The sequence below is a fragment of the Physeter macrocephalus genome, chromosome 8 (genome assembly GCF_002837175.3).
Source record: "Physeter macrocephalus isolate SW-GA chromosome 8, ASM283717v5, whole genome shotgun sequence".
Taxonomy (NCBI): domain Eukaryota; kingdom Metazoa; phylum Chordata; class Mammalia; order Artiodactyla; family Physeteridae; genus Physeter; species Physeter macrocephalus.
Genome location: NC_041221.1, coordinates 14,401,900 through 14,423,961, shown reverse-complemented (window position 1 = coordinate 14,423,961; position 22,062 = coordinate 14,401,900). Strand labels below are relative to the sequence as shown.

Below are 22,062 nucleotides of genomic sequence, written 5' to 3'. Positions count from 1 at the left end.
TCCCATGCCCCACCTGTCCCGTCCCCACACGTATCCCATCCCACACCTGTCCTGTTCCCACACCTGTCCCGTCCCCACACCTGTCCTGTCCCCACCTGTCCGTCCCCACACCTGTCCCGTCCCCCCACCTGTCCCGTCCCTCACACCTGTTCCATCCCTCACTCTGTTCCATCCCCACACCTGTCCTGTCCCCCACACGTGTCCCATCCTTCACACCTATCCCAGCCCCTGTGAGTGTGTCAAATACCCACCCCTGGCAGCTACTACTTAGGTTACAAAACCCAGTCATCTGCCTCCACAGGACGCCAACGGGCGACAGGACCCGAGGTGCAGTGGAGTGTAGCGTGCAGCCCCTGTTGGCCATGTCCTTTGAAGAGGTGTGAGGCGGCGTGTTGCCATGAGGCCCGAGCACTGGACTCTGCCCCCTGCCATGCCTCCGGAGGACCCCGGGGCTGGGACGCGGTTTCCCAGCCTCAGACGAAGAGTCTTGGGGGTCCTGAGGCACCGTCTGGTGGGAGCCTTGGCCAGCCAGTGACTGGCCCAGGGGAGACCCGGCCCTCCCTAAGTGTCCCTGTCTGCCCGAGCGCAGGGGCCTGGACTTGGCACGTGTCCCCAAGCCTGCGGGCTTTGGGGTGTGAAGGCTCAGGGCATCTGGGGAGAGGAAGGCGATGACTGGGGGCAGCCTTCAGTCACGGGAGGCTGGGTGATGGAGGAGGTGTTTTGTCAGTAATTCTGCATTCCTGCATGTTGTAAACAGAATTCCCACTTGACTTTTGTTTATGAGACTTTATTAATGATTTACATTTCTGCTCAATTATTTATTAGGTGTTAAGCCGATATTCCTACAACTGCACCCTGGTGCTGAGACTGGGGCCTCCATGTGTGTGCCTGTGTGCACACGTGCATATGTTTATTTGTATGTGTGTGTGTCCAAACATGGGTGCCTGGTGTGTTCACGTGTGTGTGGGCTCACGTGTGCACCTTGCGTGTGTGCATGTGTATGCCTGTGTGCCTGTGCATGTGCTGGTTCTTGAACTTGAACTCCTGGACCCAGGCGTCCATTTGCCTGAGGGGTGATGGCCTGCAGAGGAAGACTCTGCAGCCAGTTGATGCCCGAGAAGCCACGCCGTTATTTGCTCTGAGGGGGGATCCCCCAAGTTCTACCATCTCCCCATTTAGAGCCTGGTCCCAGCCTGGAGGGCAGAGCGTGGCGGCCCCTCCCTCAGCCTCATGGTGGGCCATGGGCACCACAGCCTCTGACTGGCAGGCCCGGACAGAGCCTGTTTAATCAGATGGTGTTTCCAGGAACCAGATAACAAACACACTTTCTGGAAGCAGCAGGAATAGCCCATCTCCCGGGAGAGGAAGGAAAACAAGAACCTGCTGGTGGCCACACCTGGGACGGCGGCCAGGGCCTGGGCTTGCCAGCTGGCACATGGGAGGCAGCTCTGCATGTGCAAAGGCCCTGCACACGGCAGCCTGCAGACTTGGGGCTGCTGTCTGGGCGCCGGGGGCGCAACCCCACAGCCAGGCCCAGAGCAGCAGGGATGGGGGCTCTGCCAGCCCATCCCCTGGGACGAGAGGCAGGAAGAGCAGGGACCCGTGAGGACAAGTTGGGAAGAGAGGGCTTCACAGGCGCTGCTTCCGTGACCTGGGGCCTCCTGGGCGGGGCCGGGGCCGCTCAAGCACGGGGGCCTGGAGGCTCTGGTGGGGACGGAGCTCCCCCTGCCAAGAGGCCGCGGCCTCTGCCTCAGGTACCTACCTGCTCCCCAGACCGGCTCATTAGAGGTGCCTCCGTCTCCATCATCCCCCCAGGCCCCGATGCAGGCTGAGGGGCCTCGCCCTCAGAGGTGGGTCTGTGGCCTCCTCCCTGGACCCCGCCCTGCAGGGAGGAGGGCGGGTGCAGGCAGCAGGGGGTCCTGGCCTCAGCCCTGTAGGACTCACGTAGGACATTCTTCAGAAAACCAGTTTTCCTTCTAAACCTCAGTCCTGCTGCGGAGCCAAGAGGAGGCCCGTGCCCACGCAACGCTCTCTGCTTATTGGAATTGGATCTTTTCCCATTGTGCATGTGAGCCACCGGTCTGACAGACCGCCCCCCGTCCAGCTCCAGCCCATCTGCTGAGGCCGCAGCCCTCGGCAGGTTGAAGCAGCTGAGGGGAGGGCGCCCGCGTGGGGACTCGCGTGGCACCGTCGGCTCCGCCCACCACACAGAGATGGGGAGGGGTGAGCGAGGGGCCGGGCGGGCCTGCAAACCTGGAGGTGCTCTGCACACACTGAGCTCCCAGGGCCAGGTCTCCGAGAGGGTCTCCTGGCAGGGGAGGGCGTGAGCGAGGGGCTGCCGTGCCTGGGGGCGGGTGATCACTGGGCGTGGGCCGGCTCCCTGGCTCTCTGCCGAGTCCGCACTCACTCACGGGGAAGGAGGGGATTTCAGGCCCCTGGAGGCTGTCCAAGGCCGCGGCTCCCGGCTGCGTGCAGGCTGCCCCAGCCCTGAGCTCTAGATTCCTCAGGGGGTGGGGACAGACATCCAGATCTTAGGCGCTCTTCCCGGGTGATTCTCACGTGCGTGTGGCGTGAGACCCCCTGGCTGGGGTGCAGGGGAGGGAAAGCCGCCCACCCAGTGGTGCTACCGGAGAGGCTGGACCGTGGGCTCCAGGGGTGTGGGGCGAGGCCAGGAGCCGCTGGGCTGTCGGAGGCCGAGGTTCACAGCCTCCAGTGCAGAGGGGCTGGCGGTGAGTCCTCTCCGTCGGCCCCTCTGAGACCCGGCAAGGAGCTCAGGAGCTCGCGCGGTGAGGGCATCGTCACAGGCTTGGCGCTGGCCCCTGCAGCAGAAACGCCTTTGCTTCTTCGCCTGCGTTTCCAGCTTTGCCGGCAGCCGAGGATGAGGTGCTGCTAGCTGTGCATCTCGCCTCCGAGCGGGAAGCTGGGGCATCCTCCCTGTGCACCGGCCTCCCCGCCCGGAATCATCTGCTCGAGGGACGTGCCGTGAGCCCTGGGTGAGCGGTGTGGCCTCAAACAGACAAAAGCCCTGCGGGGCTGGCCCTGCGGCCCCTGGCTCAGCAGCTGTGTCTGGAGGGCGTGGGGAGATGCCCCGGGACACGCCAGAGCCCCTCATTCCCTGCCCGGGGCGGGGACACCAGGGAATTGCAGCCGTGGCTCTGCCGGCCTCTGCCAGCCTTGGGCACCTCCCTCCCCGTGCCCCGAACCCACGGCCCCCGCTGGGGCCTGCAGGGGCGGGGCTGAGGCCAGCCAAGCCCTAGAAGCTGGGGAGGGGGGCGGCCAAGGCAGCAGAAGCCCCGGCTCTGGGTGCACAGCAGGACCCTGGCCTCTCCTGGCTGCCGGAAGCCCCCAGCATCCGGGCGCTCTGGGTGCTGCCGGCGCATCAGAAGGAAGGGCAGCTCCTGGTGCCGGTATAGGCCCCGCTCCCCTGCAGCCCCCACAGGTGGGGCTACGTCTGCCTCCTGGCTCCCTGGGCGGGGCCCCCCACCCCACGCTCCCATGCTCTTGGGACAGCTCCCCCGGCTCCCGGGCCCACGTTCTAGGGCCACCTCACTCCTCCCCTGCACACATCCCGTGGGCAGGAGTTTTCCTGTGAATCTGGACGTTTCCAGAAAGAACGGTTGTGTGGCTCCCTTAGCTGGCTTAGCTGTCAGTGCATCTTCACTCTGGTCTGTTCCGGAGGATTCCAGAAGAGGCAGCTGCCCCGGACCCACCCCCCCGGGGGTCTGCAGACAGGACCCTTCCCCCGGGGGGCCACCCTGCCTTGTTCTTGGGCCGGCAGTGGGGCTGCCCAGCTGCAGAGGCTGAACCCACCTCTCAGCCCCACGTGTGCCCGAGGGTCGGCTGGCCTGGCAGAGTCCGTGTCTGCCCGATGGGTCCGCCACCTGCGTCCCAACACCTTGAACGGAGGCCAGGCCCCTGGGCAGTTCCCACACAGCTGCTCTGAGGTCGACGGCCCTGCTGCCCCGAAGCCAGGGCTGTGAGCTCCAGAGACCTGGCTGGACTGGCACCGGGCTCTCCCCTACTACAGCCTCCCGTGGGCAGGGCCGGCGCATGAGAGGTGTCCCTCTGGGCAGCGGTGGCAGCTGTGGGAGACACCTGGCCTCCCTCACGCACACCTTCCCCTGTCCCCCAGGCGGAGCCGCCCTGCACAGGCCAGCAGGCTGGCGGTGGTGCAGGGACTCGCTGACCCAGGGCTGGGCCTGACCTGGTCCCGAGGCTCTGGGATGTGGGGCTGCCAGCCGAACTGCTGCCCCACTAAGTGCTGCTCAGCTTCCCCGGGGTGGGAGCCGTAGGGGCGGATGGGGTTCAGGAGGGCTGAGCTCACCCCACAGGCGATGTCCCCCCTCGGCCTCAGTTTCCCTGATCTGCCAGGGCTGGACCACACAGCCCTGAAGCCTCCCCGGCGCCCTCCCCCTCACCCCCGGCTACGATGTTCCCGAGGGCCCTGTGGTCCCCACGCCGTCACTGACACCACGGTGAGGGGCCTGGTGAGGTGACAGCCACCTCCTCTCCCCCTGCCGGGTAGGGGCACCCCTGGAACGGGGCGAGTGGCTGGTGAGCCGTTTTGTACCGAGTCAGGTGCATCTCGGAGACGGCGTTTGCTTTGCCCAAGACAGAACGAGGGAGCGACTAGACCGTGGCTGGGGCAGCAGCTGAGGGCGCGGGGGCCGCATAGCGGGGGCCGGGGTCCGCGGCCCCCCACCCCTCCCCGCCCCGCAGAAACCCCAAATGGCTAAATGGTGCGAGAAACAGCAACTCAGGGGGTCCTTCGTGTTGATTATGATGAAAATCAGGTCCCTTGGCTCCTTTTGTCTCTTGCTGCTTAGGGTTCAAGGCTGTGTGTATTAGTCAGCTCAGGCAGCTTAAACAACTGAGATATTTTCTCCCAATCCTGGAGGCTGGAGGTCCGAGGCCCAGGGGTCTCAGGGCTGTCTCTCCCGAGGCCTCTCTCCTGGGCGTGCGGACGCCATCTCCTCCCCGTGTCCCCAGGTGGCTATCCCTCTGTGTGTGTCTGCGTCCTCATCTCCGCTTCTTCCAGGGACACCAGTTCCCATCGGAGTGGGTGCCACCCTAGTGACCTCACTTTAACCTCATTACCTCTTTAAGGCCCCGTTTCCAAATACAGTCCCATTCTGAGGCCCTGGGGGGTCAGGGCTTCAACATATGCTCTTGGGGACACAGCTCAGCCCATAATAGGGGCACTGGCAGCCTTGGGTTTGGGGTGCACTGGCTGCTCACCCACCCATCTGGCCGCTGGCATCTCTGGGCTCCAGGGGTGTTTGGGCGTCGCAGAGGCCGAGCATCTGATCTGAGGAGGGGCCGGGCTGTGGTGAGGGGGAGTCCCGACCGTGGGCCTGTCCTGGGCTGGGTCCACACGCCCCGCCCCTGTCGGTGCCCGCAGCCCTCCCCTCTGTCGGGAGAGCCATGTCCACTGTCGGGCAGCTCAGTGAGCCCAGCCCAGGCAAGGGAGGGTTCACACACAGCGGGGCGGGCTGAGCTCACCAGCCCAGGATGGAGCCCAGCGGAGGCTGGCCTGTCCCCGTGGTCCCCATGCTGTGGTGTCACCAGGCCCCCTCAGCCTGGGGCAGGGCCATGCGTCCTGTCACCTCCGCCCGTCCGTCCGCCGCCGGTCCTGCGCTCCTGCAGCTGCACTTCATGCTGTTGGGGTGACTCCCCACCTCTGACTGTCCCTCCTGCTTCTGTTTCCAGGCTCGGTGTTCGCTGCTCTCCACCGGGAGAAGGGGTGCCGTCCAGCCTGGAGCCGAGAGGAGCCGAGAGGCATCACCCAGTTTCAAAGCCCTTCCGCTCAGAAGGGAGCCGTCAGCAGGAGGCCGGATCCTGCCTGACTCACCCTCTATGCTGTTACTCTGATGCAACTTTACCCAAGGTCAGTATTAGGAGTTCTGGGTCGGTATCAGCTACTACATGAAAAAGGGGGCTCTTTGGCCAAAATTGTTTGGGGGATGCAGAGTTAGGCAAGGTTGAAAACAGGCCCTACAGCAGGACTTATCAGTGCCTTTAACGGGCTAATGTGAACCCTGACCCTCTGGGGATGGGGGCGTGCAGCAGGATTCTCAAACGAATTGGTGTTTTAATTTTCATGGAAATTCTCACAGGGTCAGTGTCTTAGGAACATGTTTTGAGAATGCTGCTTCAGAACAGCCAACAACAGAAAATATAGGGCAGAGATTTAAAAAAAACTAAACCTTAACTCTTCCTCACTTTCTTCTTATTGTTTAACATCTGAGAAGGACCTTCTCAGTCCATCCTCCCGCCTCACCTGCCTCTCTGCTGCAGACCAGGGGGGCCTCTGGGCAGGGACCCCTGCCGCCCAGGAAGAGACGGCGCCCTGGCGCACAGGTCCCGGGTTAGTTACCTCCTCGCTTCAACCGGATTCTCATCAGGCTGGTTTCTTAGTCCCTGAGGACGCCCTCGTTGTTCCCTTGACTTCAAGGACCCCAAATGCTCTTTTCTTTTAAATTGTTACAAATACAGGCTTGTCGGATTTTAACCAGTTTCCTTACACGTTGGAGTGTGGGCGTGAGGGTGCTGCAGCATCCAGCCGCTTTCTCCTGCGTGATCCAGGCGGGTGATGGGAGCTCGTGCGCCCCAGCTGCACGGCAGAGACCCCGTCTCCTCGACCCTCACCGTGCGTGGCTTTCTGATTCTGTCTTCGCATCCTGGGGTTTCCCGACACCCACTGACGCAGTAACCGCGGGGGTCCCTGCAGGCTGGTGGACCGGGAGGGTCTCTGCGTTGCCGGCCGGTGCCAGCTTCAAGGCTCGGCCGTGCCGAGGCAGCTGATGAGAGGCAATGCTGACCTCGGCCCCGGGGGAAGCCCTCTGACAGGCGCCACTGTTCTTGCCCCCCCGGTGGGGGGCTTGTCTCCATTTGCCGTTGAAGCTGGGGACAGTGAGAGGTAAAGGGCGGGCAGAGAGGGCAGCCCCGTTGCTCCGGTCGCTCCACGCTGACCTCACTTTCAAGGCGCCCCACCGTGCGGGTGGCGGGGTGAGGCCAGGACAGTGGTCGGCGGAGGGGGACCCCGGGGCGAACGGCGATGCCCTGTCTCCTGGCCTGTGGCCCTTGCGCCCAGCAGGAGCCTGGAGGTGGCGGGTCTGAGCCTGGCGCTGTGCTGGCCGGGGGGTGCCGTGGGGAGCTTTTCGGGTGACCGAACAAACGTAACCAAGAAGCAGCAGCATCCGGTGAGCTCTGAGCCGCGTTCCTGCAAAGCTGCAGCTAAATTGCATGTGGATAAGTTGATTTCCCACCGCCTTGTTGGGATTTCGGCAATGCTCTCTCTCTCTCTTTCTCGTCCACGGTCACACTTGGCAGTGGGCCCCGTGAACGGCAGGTACCACGTGTGACACCCAGAGAAGGTCGTCATAGAGGACTTCCATGCAGGAGGGAGGGTTGGGTTGGGCGTGCAGCCCTGGGGCCCGGGTTCCAGTTCTGGGCTGGCCCTGGCCACGTGGGCTCCTCCTGAGCCAGCCAGGCCCCTGCCGCTCAGCGGTCAGAAGCCTCCTTCGCGTGGGAAGTGACCACCGGCCGGGGGAGGAGGTGCGCGCTCCCTGAGACCCCACCTCCGCCCGCCAGGTGCCACCCAGCCTCGAACCCCACCTCTCTCCCGGGTCCGCCACGGCCCCCTGACCCTCCGGACCGTTCTCCAGCTGGTGGTCCAGCTCTTTCAAACTGAGCTGCTCTGATCCCAAGACCACGCCACCCCCAGCCCCGGCTCCCTGTACTCTGTCTGGTCCTGGTGGGCAGGGTCCAGAGCCCCTGCTGCGCTCGCCCCTCTGGGGGCAGCAGGGGGTCCCAGAGGTCTCAGCAGGGAGTGATTAGGGCTGTCACAGACACCCTGCGATCCCTCCTTCCAGGGCTGCATTTCCTGTCTGCTCTGGCGTGGCCACCAGCCTGCTTTGACCGGCGAGGGAAAGCGTGTCACCTCTGCGCGGAGGCTTTCAGGCCCTTGTGTGGCCCACCAGGCTCCTGCTCTGTCCGGCTCTGGCCCTGGAGAGACTCCCCAGCTGACCCGCACGGGCAGGGAGCGTGCGAGAGGGGAGCTGTTGTGAGATCTGGGGCCTGCTGGTGACGCAACGTGGCCCATCCCACTTCGACTCCAGGACACACGCAGGAGCTGGGGAGGTGGCCAGGCACGGCTCCCACCTGAGGGGACCGTGGCCCAGAGGCACCGGTGTTTTCAAAGCTGTACCGAAATGAAACCAGGGCTCCGTCACGGGCCTGAGGATCTTCGGGTGTACACGACCTGGACTTTCCCTCCTTCCTTCTTTCTCCAAAAGTTCTTGGCTAGAGGGTTGATTGTGTGAAATTTTTTCCAGGCAAGGGTAATTTCCAATTATTCTGTGATGTTTGCAAACTCTGCAAGAGCAAGCAGATCTCTGCTGTGATGTTTTCCAAGAAATCTAATCTCCCCAGGCAGCCCTAACTGCTTCCTTCAGTGCTGCAGGGGGAACAGGGGGCCCTCCGTCTGCCTGCTTACCCGGCACCAGTCCTGTGGGCAGTGCGGTAAGAGGGCGGCCGAGTGCAGCGTGGCCACAGCAGACGTCATGGGCCCTGGTTCTGGGAACGGGTACCCATCCTTCTCCGAGTTCTCTGTGGAAAGGCAGAGCCAAAAGCTCAGACACGGCCTCAGCACAGTCCACCTGTACGGTCGTGTCAAGGTGGCTGGTGGCCGACCCGCTGGACCGCCCCTTTTGGCCCGGCCCCTACCCCCGTGCCCCTCCAGGTGTCCCCACCTGGGCTCCGTGGCCACGTGACCCTCATCCAGGCTGATGCTCACGCCCCAGGACCCACCCCATCTACCTCAGCAGGTGCTGCCTCCCATGAGGTGACCGGCCTCCGGGTTTGTGCTCCTCCAAATATAAGACAGCATTTAGGCCCCACTGGCGTACAGCATCCGCAGTCAAGCTGATGGTGATTTTACAGTTTTCTCCGGGAAAAACTCCGTGGGTGTCAATTTCACGTTTATGCAAGTGAAGGGCTCATTCTGGCGATCTTCCCCAAATAAAGAGACTTCCTCTTCTGATACTATAATCCTGTTTCCAAAAAAAAATCCTAGAATATTAGGCATTGAGAGATACCCTTCAAGGTAGTATGAAAATCCACCATGAACCATTAGCCCACATCACATCCAGCAGTAAAACAGCCGCGGTGACCCCATCAAGGTCAGACACAAGACCAGGAGTTCTAGCGGTGCAATGAGAGAGCAAGAACAGACAGGTCATCACTGCAGGCCCGACCGTTGCTCCCTTCAGCTGCCCAAGAGAATTACCTGGAAAAACATAACATACAAAAGATCAGTGAGATGTCTCATCACAACAGTTTTGAGCATCTCTGTCTTTCCTGTAGAACAGAAGTAATCCATTTAGAAAATAGAAAAGCCTGTGTATGAGGCTAAAAAATGCCCCCCCAGAGATATATGCACTCTCTGGTTTCTGGAATCTGTGAACGTTACCTTATATGGCAAAACACGTGATTGAATTAAGGCTTTTAAAATAAAGGGGCTATCCTGGATTACCTGGGCAGTCCCTAAATGCCATCGCAAGCGTCCTTATATGAGAGAGGCAGGATTTGGTGACACATGGAGGAGAAGGCCGTGTGACGTCGGATGGAGAGGGATTCGGAGATGCTGCTCTTGAAGGTTGGAGGGGTGCGGCCACAAGCCCTGGAGTGCTGGCAGGTGCCAGAAGCTGAAAGAGGCAGGAAGGATCCTCCCCTGGAGCCTTGGAAGACGGTGTGGCCCCTTCCACACCCCGACTTTGGGCTTCTGGCCTCAAAACTGTGAGAGAACAAATTTCTGTGGTTTTAAGGCAGCAAGTTTGTCTGTTGCCGTGACCACAGGGACGTCCTGTGCTCATACATCCTGAGGTTTCTCCTGCTGGAAAGGCTTCTTAGTGACGGCTCGTGCCTAGGACACACGAAGGTTTTGACTTCGTTGGTTGTACTTCCCTGGGCTCACGTCATGGAATAGCAGACCAGGAGTGTGGGAGCAGACCTCTGCCCGGAGCGGCCCCCGTGCCTTTCCCAGGGCTCCCCTGTCTCCCTGGGCCGCAGGGACACTTCCAGGCTCCCCTGAGCGCTCTGTTGGGTGATGGGATGTTCCGCCCGCACCCCGCTCTTGGGAGCTCTGCTCAGGCCATCCCAGGAGGAGTAAAGGGAGGGAGGTCAGGGAGGGGCGCTCAGGGCCGGCCCCCCTTGTGCAGAGGAGGGCTCAGTGCTTCATCTCCCGACTTCCAGGGACTGGAAGAAGCAGGGTGACCACGTTGCGCCAGAAAGGCCCAAGGAGCCGCCACTGTTGTCGCACGTGCTGGGGGCTGCGGCCCCTCCCTCCCTGTCCCTCTGGGTCTCGGTTCAGCAGGTGTGCGTGAGGGGCCTGGTTTCCACGGCGGGCTGCCTTTGCAGGCGGAAGGGGAGTGTCCTGGTGACCGTGCCCTTCGAAGCTGCCCGGGTGTCTTTGTTCAAGGCTGTTCAGAAGCTCCCGGCGCGGCTGCCCCCACCCCTCCCTCTGTGCCCCCCTGCAGCCCCTCCAGCCAGAGGGGCCCTGTACCTGCCCAGGTGAACTGAGAGCCTGTGCTCACAGCTGCTTCGCAGGGACCAAAACCTGGACAGAACTCGGGTGTGTTCCGCAGGTGAGTGGATAAGCAGGTGGCGGCACGTCCACGCGGTGGGACCGTTCGCAGGATGGGAAGGGACACGCTGGTCTGCACACAACACAGACGAACCCGTCAGTGCGTTTTTCCAAGTGGAGGAAGCTGGAGCCAAGAGGCCACTTCCTGTCAGATCCCGTTTCTGTGACATCCCGTGGAGCGATGGGGGCTCACGTCTACTGGTTGGTCCTGTGACAGCCCAACCCCGAGTGAGCTGGAACCCGGAGCTGCAGACATTCCTGAGACCAGAGACCCCGTGACCACAGCTCGGAGCCCGAGTTCAACCCCTGGGCGCCGTCCACTCGTCCTGGGCTCGTGCACGAGCGGCCAGCCCTGCGGGCTCCGCACCTGGACTCACCGTCCCAGCTCCAGGCTCTTCTTTCTAGAAGCCATCTTTCTGAGTCAGCCTCTTAGGAGGGGAAGCCGGCACCAGCTCCGGGGCTTGGGGACCTCGTGATGCCCGATTCGGTAGCTCTGCCGGGCGACTGGCACCGGAGACGGCGGCGGGAAGCCCAGAGCGAGTGCGTCAGGGCCGGGACGCTCGGAGCCGGACGTGCGTCTAAGGTCATCCTGTCCACGTGGCCCGGCAGAGGGGACAAGACTTGCCAGGATGCAGCTGGCACGTGGCCGAGCCGGGCCCGGAACCCAGGCCTCCTGAGCTCCCACCCCTGCCCCACAGCTTCTGCAGAGGGGGAGGCCCCAGATCCAGCTGACAGCATGAGGGGGGCCCCCAGAGGTGGGGGCCTAGAGGGCTGGCCTCCTGCAGACGCCTCGGAAACCAGCAGCAGCCCGTGCAGGAGCTGGCAGTTCTGGCCGGTGCTGAGCTGCTCTGTACCCCAGACCTTGGTCTCTGGCTCCGAGCTTGACAGGCAGATCAGCGAGTCCCGGGGGGTGTCAGCAAGGCCGGCCCGGAAGGTGGTGCACCTGGGGACCTGGGAGATGTTGGAACAAGAGCAGGAGGCGTGTCTGTCCACCCCGATGTCTGTGTGCCCAGGCAGGGTTATGGACAGACCCCAGCCTGCCCGAGCGCCTGCTGGGAGGGGAGAGCAAGGGTCACAGAACCAAAACCCTCGTGGTTCTCCGCAGCCACACGCCTTGTGGATGGACGGGCGCCCCAGGGAGCCGCGCGGCCCTAGTAGTTACGAGTCATACAGATGATTTTGAGATGCGGGAATCCGCAGGGTCTTCCTGCCCAATTTCCCGTGGGCTGGAGCTGCGAGCCTGGATTCAAGGCGATTCAAGGCCGCCTCGGCCCCGTGGTGGGGGCCTGGCCGGGCTCCTTCCTCCTGCCTCTGTCCTTCCTCAACCCCTGATGCCAGGCCCTGGGACCGAGGTCAGGCTGCCCGGGCATAGGCACAGTAGCCGAGGGCCAGGGCACACCTGGCCAGCCGCCTCCCCGGCCCCGAGGGTTGGCTCCTAGAATCTGCCGCACAAACACGCTCCTCTCACCACACAGTAAACACAGCACCCTTCGAGTTAGAAATCAACTGGCAGATGCAACCAGATTAGGCCTCGGAGTGACAGGCGGGGGAGGGGCTGGAGGCCGGCCAAAGCCAGAAGAAACCGCCGCTGCTGCAGCAGGATGCCGGGGCACTCTGGCACCAGGGCATCCACGTCAAGACAGGGCCAGGCTGCTTCTTGGAGCCACAGCGGGAGGGCGGCTCCGTGCGCCCTCGTGCCCCTGGGCGCGTGCTCCCCCCAAGGCGGGCACAGCGCCACCCCCGGCCCAGGAGCACAGTGGACATGGACTAGCCTGCTGCCGCCTTTCAGCATAGCTACCATCTTTTAGAGGAATCATCTCGTACGGAATTTTACAAGATTGAGATGTAATTCACATACCTCGCAATTCATCCTTTAAAAGTGTCGTTCAGCGCCATTTAGTACGTGCTCACCTTGTATGCAGGACACCGTCAGCTCTCTCTGGTTCCAGAACTTTTCCATGACCCCAAACACAAGCCCTGTGCCCACTAGCCATCCCTCCCCATTCCCCTCTCCTGCCAGCCTCACCGCCACTGCTCAGCTGTTTGTCTCTATGGGTTTCCCTGTTCTGGACGTTTCCTACACATGGAATCACACAGCGTGGGATCTTCTGAGTCTGGCTTCCTTCCCTGAGCATAAAGTGTCAAAGCTCCTGCAAGTTGTAGCACGTTGGGGCATTCCTTCTCATGGCTGAGTAATATTCCATTGTCTGGATGGACCACGTTGTATTTACCCCTTCATCATTGATGGACGCTTGGGTTGTTTCCACCTTTTGACTATTACGAATAATATTGCAATGAACATTCCTGTACAAGGTTTTGTGTGGTTGTATGTTTCCATTCTCTCAGGTATGTACCCAGGGGTGGAATTTCCGGGTCATATGGAAACTCTGTGTTTAGCTGTTTGAGGTTACAAATGGAAAAATACATTTGTATTGTCTTTTACATTTACCTTTCCCAATGTTCTTTACTTTTTCATATCAGTTCAAGTTACCATCTAGTGCCCTTTCTTTTCCGCCCAAGCCCTCTCTTTAGTGTTTCTTGTAGGGCAGGCTTACTGGTGACGGATTCTCTCAGATTTTATTTACTTTTGTTCATTTTGTTAAAGTTAAAAATATATCTATATTTATAAATTTTTAATATTTATATTTTTATCACTTTATTTTGTTTATGTGTCTTAATTTCTCTTTCATCTTGCAGGGGAGTTTTACTGTCCATAGAATTCTTGGTTGACCGTCTTTACCTTTCAGCACTTTGAATATGGTCTCCACGGTTTCTGATGAGAAATCAGCTTTCGGTCTTACTCAGGATCTCTCGTATGTGCCACGTTGCTTCTCTATTGCTCCTTTTAAGATCTCTCTTTGACTTCCCAGGCAGTCCAGTGGGTAAGACTCTAAGACTCTGTGCTTCTACTGCAGGGAGCATGGGTTCGATTCCTGGTCAGAGAACTACGATCCTGCGTGCCACGGGATGGCCAAAAAAAAAAAAAAAAAAAAAAAAAAGATCTCTCTTTGTCTGACTTTTACAGTTTAATTATGATGTGTCCAGGTGTGGATCTCTTTAAGTTTATCCTAGTTAGAGTTTGTTGGGCTTCTACAATGTGTAAATTAATGTTTTTCATCAAATTTGAGAAGTCTTAGGCCATTATTTTTCCAAATATTCTCCCCGCTCTTTTCTCCCCTCTATTTCTGGGACCCTACTATGAGCATTTGGGGGTGCCTCGTGGTGTGCTACAGGTCTCTGTGTCTCTGTTCATTTTTCTTTCTTTTTTCCTCTGTTGTTCTGTTTCTCAGACTAGACAGGCTGTGACCTATCTTCAAGTTTTCTGATTCTTTCTTCTGCTCCTCAAATCTGCTAGTGAGCCCCCGGTGAATTTTTTATTTCAATTATCGTATTTTCAACTCCAGAATTCCTATCTGGTTCTTTTTATGTCTCTTTGTTGATATTCCTTATTTGGTGAGACATTGTTCTCATACTTCCTTTTAGTTTTTTTTACTTGGTTTCCTTCAGTTCTTTGAACATATTTAAAACAGCTGATGTGAAGTCTTTGGTAAATTTAGTGTCTGGGCTGCTCCAGGGACACTTTCCATTGACTGCTTTTTCCCCTGTGTATGGGACATACTTTCCTGTTTCTTTGCATGTCTCTATTTTTTAAAAAACTGGACATTTGGGACTTCCCTGGTGGTGCAGTGGTTGAGAATCTGCCTGCCAGTGCAGGGGACATGGGTTTGAACCCTGGGCCGGGAAGATCCCACATGTCACGGAGCAACTAAGCCCGTGCGTCACAACTACCGAGCCTGTGCTCTAGAGCCCTCGAGCCACAACTACTGAGCCCAAGTGCCACAACTAATGAAGCCCGTATTCTAGAGCCGACGAGCCACGACAGCTGAAGCCCACATGCCTAGAGCCCATGCTCCACAACAAGAGAAGCCTCCACAGTGAGAAGCCTGCGCACCTCGCCGCAATTAGAGAAAGCCAGTGCACAGCAACGAAGACCCAACACAGCCAAAAAAAAAAAAACTACTGAGCCCAAGTGCCACAACTAATGAAGCCCGTATTCTAGAGCCGACGAGCCACGACAGCTGAAGCCCACATGCCTAGAGCCCATGCTCCACAACAAGAGAAGCCTCCACAGTGAGAAGCCTGCGCACTGCAGCCAAGAGTAGCCCCTGCTCGCTGCAACTAGAGAAAGCCTGCGTGTAGCAACGAAGACCCAATGCAGTCCAAAATAAATAAATAAATAAATAAATAAAATTAAAAACTGGACATTTAAAATAACATAATGGGGTAACTCTGAAAATCAGAGTCTTTCCCCTCCCCAGGGTTTGTTGTTGTTGGAATTTGTAGTTCGGTTGTTGTTGCTAGTGATTTTCTGAGTTAATTGTATAAAGTCTGTACCCTTTGTCCTGTGTAGCTACTGAAGTGTCTCCTCAGCTACCTTGGTGGTCAGCTAAGGACTGGACAGAGAACCCCTTAAATCCCTGAGCCAGTGCATCTCAGTCTTTGCTGAGGGGCTCTGAGTGTGTGCCGGGCACCTCCAACACTCAGCCCGGCAGTTGGCAACTCTGCTTTAGCCTTCACTTCCTCCCTGAAGATTGGCCAGAGGCGAGAGTGCAGGGCCTCCTCAGCTCCTTGCCGAGCAGGTGCAGAGCCCCGGGCGTGTGTGTGGCCTTCCAGGCTCCTAGGAATATGTGGGAGCTTCCCAAGTCTCCCCGTGGACATCACATTCCCCAGCGTCTCCTTTTAAGCTTGTTTGTCTTTTTTTTTTTTTGGCCCCAGCTGTTATGCACTGCTTTGGGCAGCTGCAATGTTAAATGATTGATTCTGATTTTTTTTTTTTCTTCTTTTTTGGCTGTGCTGCAGGGCTTTTGGGATCTCAGTTCCCTGACCAGGGATTGAACCCAGGCCACAGCACTGAGAGCCCAGAATCCTTACCACTTGCTTCTGCTTTTTTTAAACAAAACAAATGCCCTTGGGGAAATGGCTGTTCCTGTTGGGTGGGCTCCAGGTCAAGCCAGATGAAGACAGCCTTGCAAGTGTGGTCTTCAGATAGTGACGCTTCTCTGGGGATAGGACATCAGGGGGCACCGCCTCCGTTCTGCGCCCTCTGTCAGCTGCCAGCCTGTCGGTTTTCAAGGCCACTGTGGAGATGGGGAGGGGAGGGTGGATGGGAGTAGGGCAAGTTAAAATGCCACAGAGCTCACTGTTCTTACCAAGATTCAGCTGTTTTTCTTGAATAAACATTCCTCATTGCAAGTCTTTGGTTAATTTCCAGAGGTCTGAGAAAGTTGATTCTGGTCATTTTTGCCAATGTTCCCGTCGCTTTTATGGATAAGAGGTTTTTGGATGTCCTCATTCTGCCATCTTACCGATGCCATTACTCTGAACTTTAAAAACAGCCTTGTAGAGGTAAAGTTGACGTATATTAAACTACACAGACTTAAAGCCCAATCGCCGGGTTTTGGCCTACGTGTGCACCTATGAACCATCACCACAGCTGAGCTGATGAACCGTCCAGCCACCCACCTCCCCCAGACTCCTCACGCCCGCCCTCTGGGGTCCCTCCCTCCTACTCCCTGCACTGCCTTTGTCTCCAGGCAACCGCTGATCTGCTTTCTGTCACCGTAGATTAGTTTGTGTTTTCTACAGCCTTACGTAAGTGGATCATCCTGTCACTCAGCATCAATATTTTGAGACTCATCTATGTTGCTCTGTGAACCAGACTTTCATTCCTACTTAAAGCTGAACAGAATCCCATTGTTTGGAAACGCTGCAGTTTGCATATCCCTTCCCTTGTTGATGGACATGTGGGTTGCTTCTTGTTTTGGGCTATTACAAATAAAACTGCTATGGACACTTATGTACAAGTCTTTGTGGGGACATATGCTTCTCATTACTCTTGGGGAGTAAGATGGCTGGATCACTTGGGAGGAATATGTTTAACTTTTTAAGAAACTGTGCAACCATTTTCAAAAGCAGCTGTACCATTTTACATTCCCACCAGCAATGTGTGAATTGATCCATAGCCTCATCAACGCTTGATGCTGTTGGTCCTTTTATTTGTAGCCCTTCTAACAGGTGGGTTGTGGCATCTTACTGCAGTTTTAATTTCCCTGATGGCTAATGATAGTGAGCATTTCTTTGTATTAATTTACTCTTTGTATATCTTCTTTGATGACCATTTGTTCAAATCCTTCGCCCAGTTTTAAAAAGGGTTATTAGTTTTCTTATTAATGAGTACTCTGGATTCAAGTTTTATCAGACATATAGTTTGCAAATATTTTGTCTCATTTTGTGGCTGGTGTTTTCATTCTCTTACTAGTGTCTTTTGAAGAGCAGACATTTAAAATTTTGATGAAATCTAGTTTATCAATTTGTTCTTTTATGGAGCATGCCTTTGGTGTTGAAGCTGAGAAATCTTTGCCTAACCCAAAGTCACAAAGATTTTCTCCTATGTGTTCTTCTAGAAGCTTTATAGTTTTAGGTTTTACATTTAGATCTATGATCCATTTTGAGTTAATTTCTGTATATGGTGCAGGGCATAGATAAACATTCATTTTTTTATCCATATGGCTAGCCAATTGTTCCTAGACCACTTGTTAAAAAGATTCTCCTTTCTCGACTGAACTGCCTTTGCATTTTTTGTCAAAAATCACTCGTTCATATGTGTGTGGATCTATGTCTGGACTTTATATAAGCATCTTATCTTGGCTGCTATCTTTATAAAGTCTTGAAGTCAGGTGGTGGAAGTCCTCCAACTTCATTCTTCTCTTTCAAAATTATTCTGGCTATTATAGGTTCTTTGCATTTCCTTATGGATTTTAGAGTATGTTTGTCAAATTCTAATGAAAAAAATAAAGGGTCTTCTGGGATGTTGGTTAGGAGTCTGTTGAATCTGTAGATCAATTTGGGGGTTGACATCTTAAGAACTTCAGGTCTTCCAACTATGACGCAGAGTAACTTCCCATTTCTTTAGGTCCTCTGCAATTTTTCTTGGCAGCGTCTTGTTGTTTTATGTGTACATGTCTTTCACATCTTTTGTCAGATTTTTCCTTAAGTATTTTATATTCCCTTGACTATAAACGGGGTCGTTCTTTTCATTTCAGGTTTTGATTACTCATTGCTCGCTATAGAAATACATGTTGACCTGGTGGACTCCCTCAGCTCCAGTCTCTTTTTTGTAGATTCCATTAGGTTTTTTGCATAGATGAGCTTGTCATCTGCCAAAAAAAGACAGTTTCGCTTCTTCCTTTCCAGGCGTGACCTCAGCCTTCCGTTTCTTTTTTCTTGCCCTGGCGGGGATGGAGTGTGAGAGCAGACCTCCTCCCTGGTCCTGATCTGGGGGGCAGGGGGACGCATCCAGTCTCACCCGTAAGTATGATGTCAGCTGTAGATTTTTCTGTAAATGCTCTTTATCAAGTAGAGGAAGTTCCCGGCTATTTCTGGTTTGTTGCTGAGAGTTTTTATCAGAATGGATGTTGGATTTTGTCAAGTGTTTTTTCTGTGTCTACTGAGATAATCATAATTGTTTTTCTTTTAGTTTGCTGGTATGGTGAATTGAATTGATTAAATTTTGAATGTTAAATCAACACTGAATTCTTGGGCTAAACTGTGATGTATCACATTTTTTATATATTGTTGGATTCAATTGAGTAGACTTGTTCAGAATTTTTCATCTATGTGTGTGAGAGAGATTTTCTGCATTTCATTCTGGTAACTTCTTGTCTGATTTTTGTGTCAGGATACTGCTGGCTTCATAGAATGACTTGGGAATAATTCTTTTCTTTTCAGTTTTTTGAAAGGGTTTGTGTAGAATTGCTATGAATTCTGCCTTAACTATTGGAGAGAATCCTCCGGGCCACCATCTGGGCCCGGACTTTTCTTTGTGGGAAGGTTTCTAAGCACAAATTCACTTTGCAAATCTGTGCTCTGCTGTGTACTCATGGGGCTCTGCATCTCCCTGGGCTCTCTGTATGCAGCTCTCTCCTCTCTGGTACCTGGCTGCAAACTGTCACTGCCTTGGTCTCCCTGAATTCTTAAGATCCTCCCTTCAGGATGCCCACCACGCTCTGCTGGGTCACCCCTGCACTGTGGCCTGGAAGCTCTGCGCAGGCAGCTGGGCAGGGTTCCCATCGGGCTCACCCCCTCTGTTCCCATCTCTCTGGCTTCACGGCTCTTTGTGGCCTGACGTCCAGTGCCTTGAAAACCCTGGTGTCACATGTTTTGTCTGTGTTTTGGTGGTTTCAGGTAGGAAAGTAATCCAATCCCTCTCATTCCATCTTGGCTGGAAGTGGAAGTTTTCCATCTTTTTTTCCTTTTATTGGAGAGTAATACTTTGGACCTACTGTAGAGCACAGGGAGCTCTACTCAGTACTCTGTAATGACCTATATGGGAAAAGAAACTAAAAAAGAGTGGATATATGTCTATGTATAACTGAATCACTTTGCTGTACAGCAGAAAGTAACACAACATTGTAAATCAACTATTCTCCAATAAAAATTTTTAAAAAAGAAAGTAAGGAACTTCCCTGGTGACTCAGTGGTTGGGAATCTGCCTGCCAGTGCAAGGGACATGGGTTCGAGTCCTGGTCCGGGAAGCTCCCACATGCGTGGAGCAACTGAGCCCGTGAGCCACAACTACTGAGGCTGTGCTCTGGGGCCCGCGAGCCACAACTACTGAAGCCTGTGCGCCTACAGCCCGTGCTCTGCAACAAGAGAAGCCACCGCAATGAGAAGCCCGCGCACCGCAACGAAGAGTATCCCCCGCTCGCCGCAACTAGAGAGAGCCCGCGCGCAGCAACGAAGACCCAACGCAGCCAAAAATAAATAAATAAATAAATTTATATATTAAAAAAAAGAAAGTAATATGTTTATTGTAGGAAATCTAGAAAATACAGAGATGTAGGAAGAAAAAAGTAGAAATCACAGATAATCTCACTGGCAGCTAACATGTTTGACTTAATGGTAGAGTGTGTCCTAGTCTGCCGTGCCCACCCCAGCAGAGGGGTGCCCCACCTCCAGCCTCCTGGCACTGCCAGGCCAGTGCTGGACTCAGAGAAGCCAGGTGTGTCCGGGGCTGCAAGGCCAAGGTGCAACCCACTGCTGCCACTGCCCCTCCAGCTCCGGAGTCCCCAGCACCTGTCAGAGACCTTGGCCCTGCCCAGGCCCTGGTGCTTGTCGTCTGGGAAGTGGCCCCAGCAGTGTGGGAAACCCCGCAGAGGGGCTGGGATGGCATCCCCACCGGGTCTGCAGAATCTGGGGAGCAGTGTCTTGAACCTCAGATGGGTAGGCGTTAGGCCCCTTCCCTTGTGTGTAGAAGGGTCTTGGTGTGGCATTTCCTTAGAGCAGGTATCAAAAATGGAATTTCTGGGTCAAGGTGTGTAGCAGAGCGGGCTCCGACGTTCGGCCAAAGCTCCCTGCAGGATGGTGGTCCCATTCACCGAGATGCTGTTTAAACCCACACAACAGTGCAGGCACAGGAACCCAGAGGCCACGCAGTTTTCTGGTCGTCTGAAGCCTGTCAGGCCTGAAGACGGTACTCTGGGTGTTGTCTGGTCCCCTGCGGGCTGGTGGGCACCCGTTTCCTGTCACGGGGGCCGCCGTCCTCGGCCACCCCCTCCGAGCCGGGTGGAAGCTGGAAACCCTCCCTCCTCCCTTGGGCCCCGGCCCCTCCTGGCCAGCCCCTCTCTGTGTCCACAGCTGTCGGGGAGGACCTGGTGGCGGGTGCCAGGGATGCCGGCGGGGGGGGGTGTCCCGTGGTATACCTGGGATCACGAGGGTGGGCGTGTCACGGGCTCTCCCAGGAAGGACGCTTCGTCCCAGCCCCAGCCCTGACGCGGACTTTGATGCGGCATCCAAACACTTCCCTGGAGCCCAGGGCCCCCAACACCACCCCCCGGGCTCAGGCATGGGCTGGATGGGCTGAATTGGCCGGGGGCGTGACTCAATGGGAAGCAGCCTCCCTGATGCACCACGAGGATGGGAGAGGCCTGGGCCCGGGGGGCACCGGGCACCAAGCTCTGGAAGGTCAGTTTGTCCTGACGCCACCTTCGTGGAGGGGGTGCTTTCAGCGGCTTCATCCTGTCCAGAAAAACCTTAATCGATATTCAATCTAAGAAAGAAATGGAGAACTGTATTTGAGCGAAATTGAGGACTGCAGCCTGGAAACAGTCTTTCAGGAGCGCTGAGATCTGTTCCGAGGAGGTGGGGACGGTCAGCATACGTGTGATTTGGGGGAAGGGGTACGTGCCACCAAGCACACATGTCGGTAGAAGGCTGCTGCTGGTCACCAGGAACAGACATCTCAGCTAATGATTTGAGTGCTTTTCTAAGTCCGGGAAGATGCAAGCATCCAGCATCATAAAAATTTTCTCCTGAGGATATCATCTGAGGGCCTGTTCCTCCAGTTTTCCCAGAGCACAGAGGCCCTCATCCTGATCTTCACCCCGAATTCCTTGTAGGTCAGTGACTGCAGTGGCTGAGGGCTTGATTCTTGTAGAACTGGAGGGTGGGCAACGTTCTTTATTTTACAGTCCCCTCCCTTTCTGTCTTAATTTCAACCAAAGTTTGGGAGGCGTTTCATGACCAATTTATCCCACGCGCCAGGAACGCTCGTTCCCAGGTCAGGCGAGGCCTTCCTTGACCGGCCACTCGATGCGCTGTTACTGGACTAGGCCCTGTTCACGGTAGCCAGAGCCTCTGGGTCTCTGGTCCTACTAGTCTGCTACGGTCTAGGAAACGTTTCCCTCTAGGCGTGGGCTTCTTCCCATGCCTAGAGCTACACTATTACAATCACTGATCTTATAGAACTGTATGTCTGGTCAATTGTTTCAGGTCACCTAGTCATCATTATTTTTATCTGAGGCTCAGTCACACATTTGGTAATGCCAGAAACAAAAATCTTGTAAAATAGAATACAAGTAATACGGCTAGTAACATTAATAAGGTCATGAGTAAGTACTTAAGCTAAGAACTTCCATGAAGTGCGGCCCAGTATTTCCCCAGGTCATCTGAGCCGTCTGTTCTAATCACTACCTTTAAGGGAAATGATATATTGGCATTTTCCGTAAAGTTCACCGACGATGTCTGTACGTACCAGGCGAGCGGCGGGTCGTTGTGACCCCTTTTACAGGAACGCTGTCTCCTAAGGAGTTACACGGCTGGTGTCAGAAGGAGGAAAGTCAGTCTTCGTGCGTGAGCAGGTATTTCAGCGCGGGGAGGTCTGGTTAGCACAGGCGCACAATGCACGCTGGAAGCCAAACGGCAGAAAGAAGCTTTGAGTTTAAATTTGTCTTGTCTTAAAATGGGAACTTAAAATTTTCAGCCTGCAGGTGGGGAAGCAGTGGCTGGGCTCCGGTGGCCGAGGGGAAGCAGAGTCCACCCAACGCCCCACATTGTCCTCTGAGGACGGGCCCCCCCCA

General features: G+C 55.8%; 1 protein-coding gene and 1 long non-coding RNA gene across 14 annotated transcripts in view; both read right to left on the bottom strand.

The window, feature by feature from the left end:
• The window catches only part of ADARB1 (adenosine deaminase RNA specific B1), a 168,243-nt gene that overhangs the window by 52,739 nt on the left and 93,442 nt on the right, over positions 1 to 22,062 (bottom strand). The window lies entirely within an intron of this gene.
• The window catches only part of LOC114486691 (uncharacterized), a 9,811-nt gene continuing 7,275 nt past the window's right edge, over positions 19,527 to 22,062 (bottom strand). For 2 of the 3 annotated variants that reach the window (XR_003680847.2, XR_003680846.2), the window contains 2 exons: positions 21,738 to 21,890; positions 19,527 to 20,753 (listed from right to left, as the gene is read on the bottom strand). This is a non-coding gene — a long non-coding RNA (uncharacterized lncRNA). Of the gene's footprint in view, positions 21,143 to 21,737; positions 21,891 to 22,062 lie in introns of all 3 variants that reach the window. The other variant, XR_003680848.2, reaches the window with a different exon arrangement.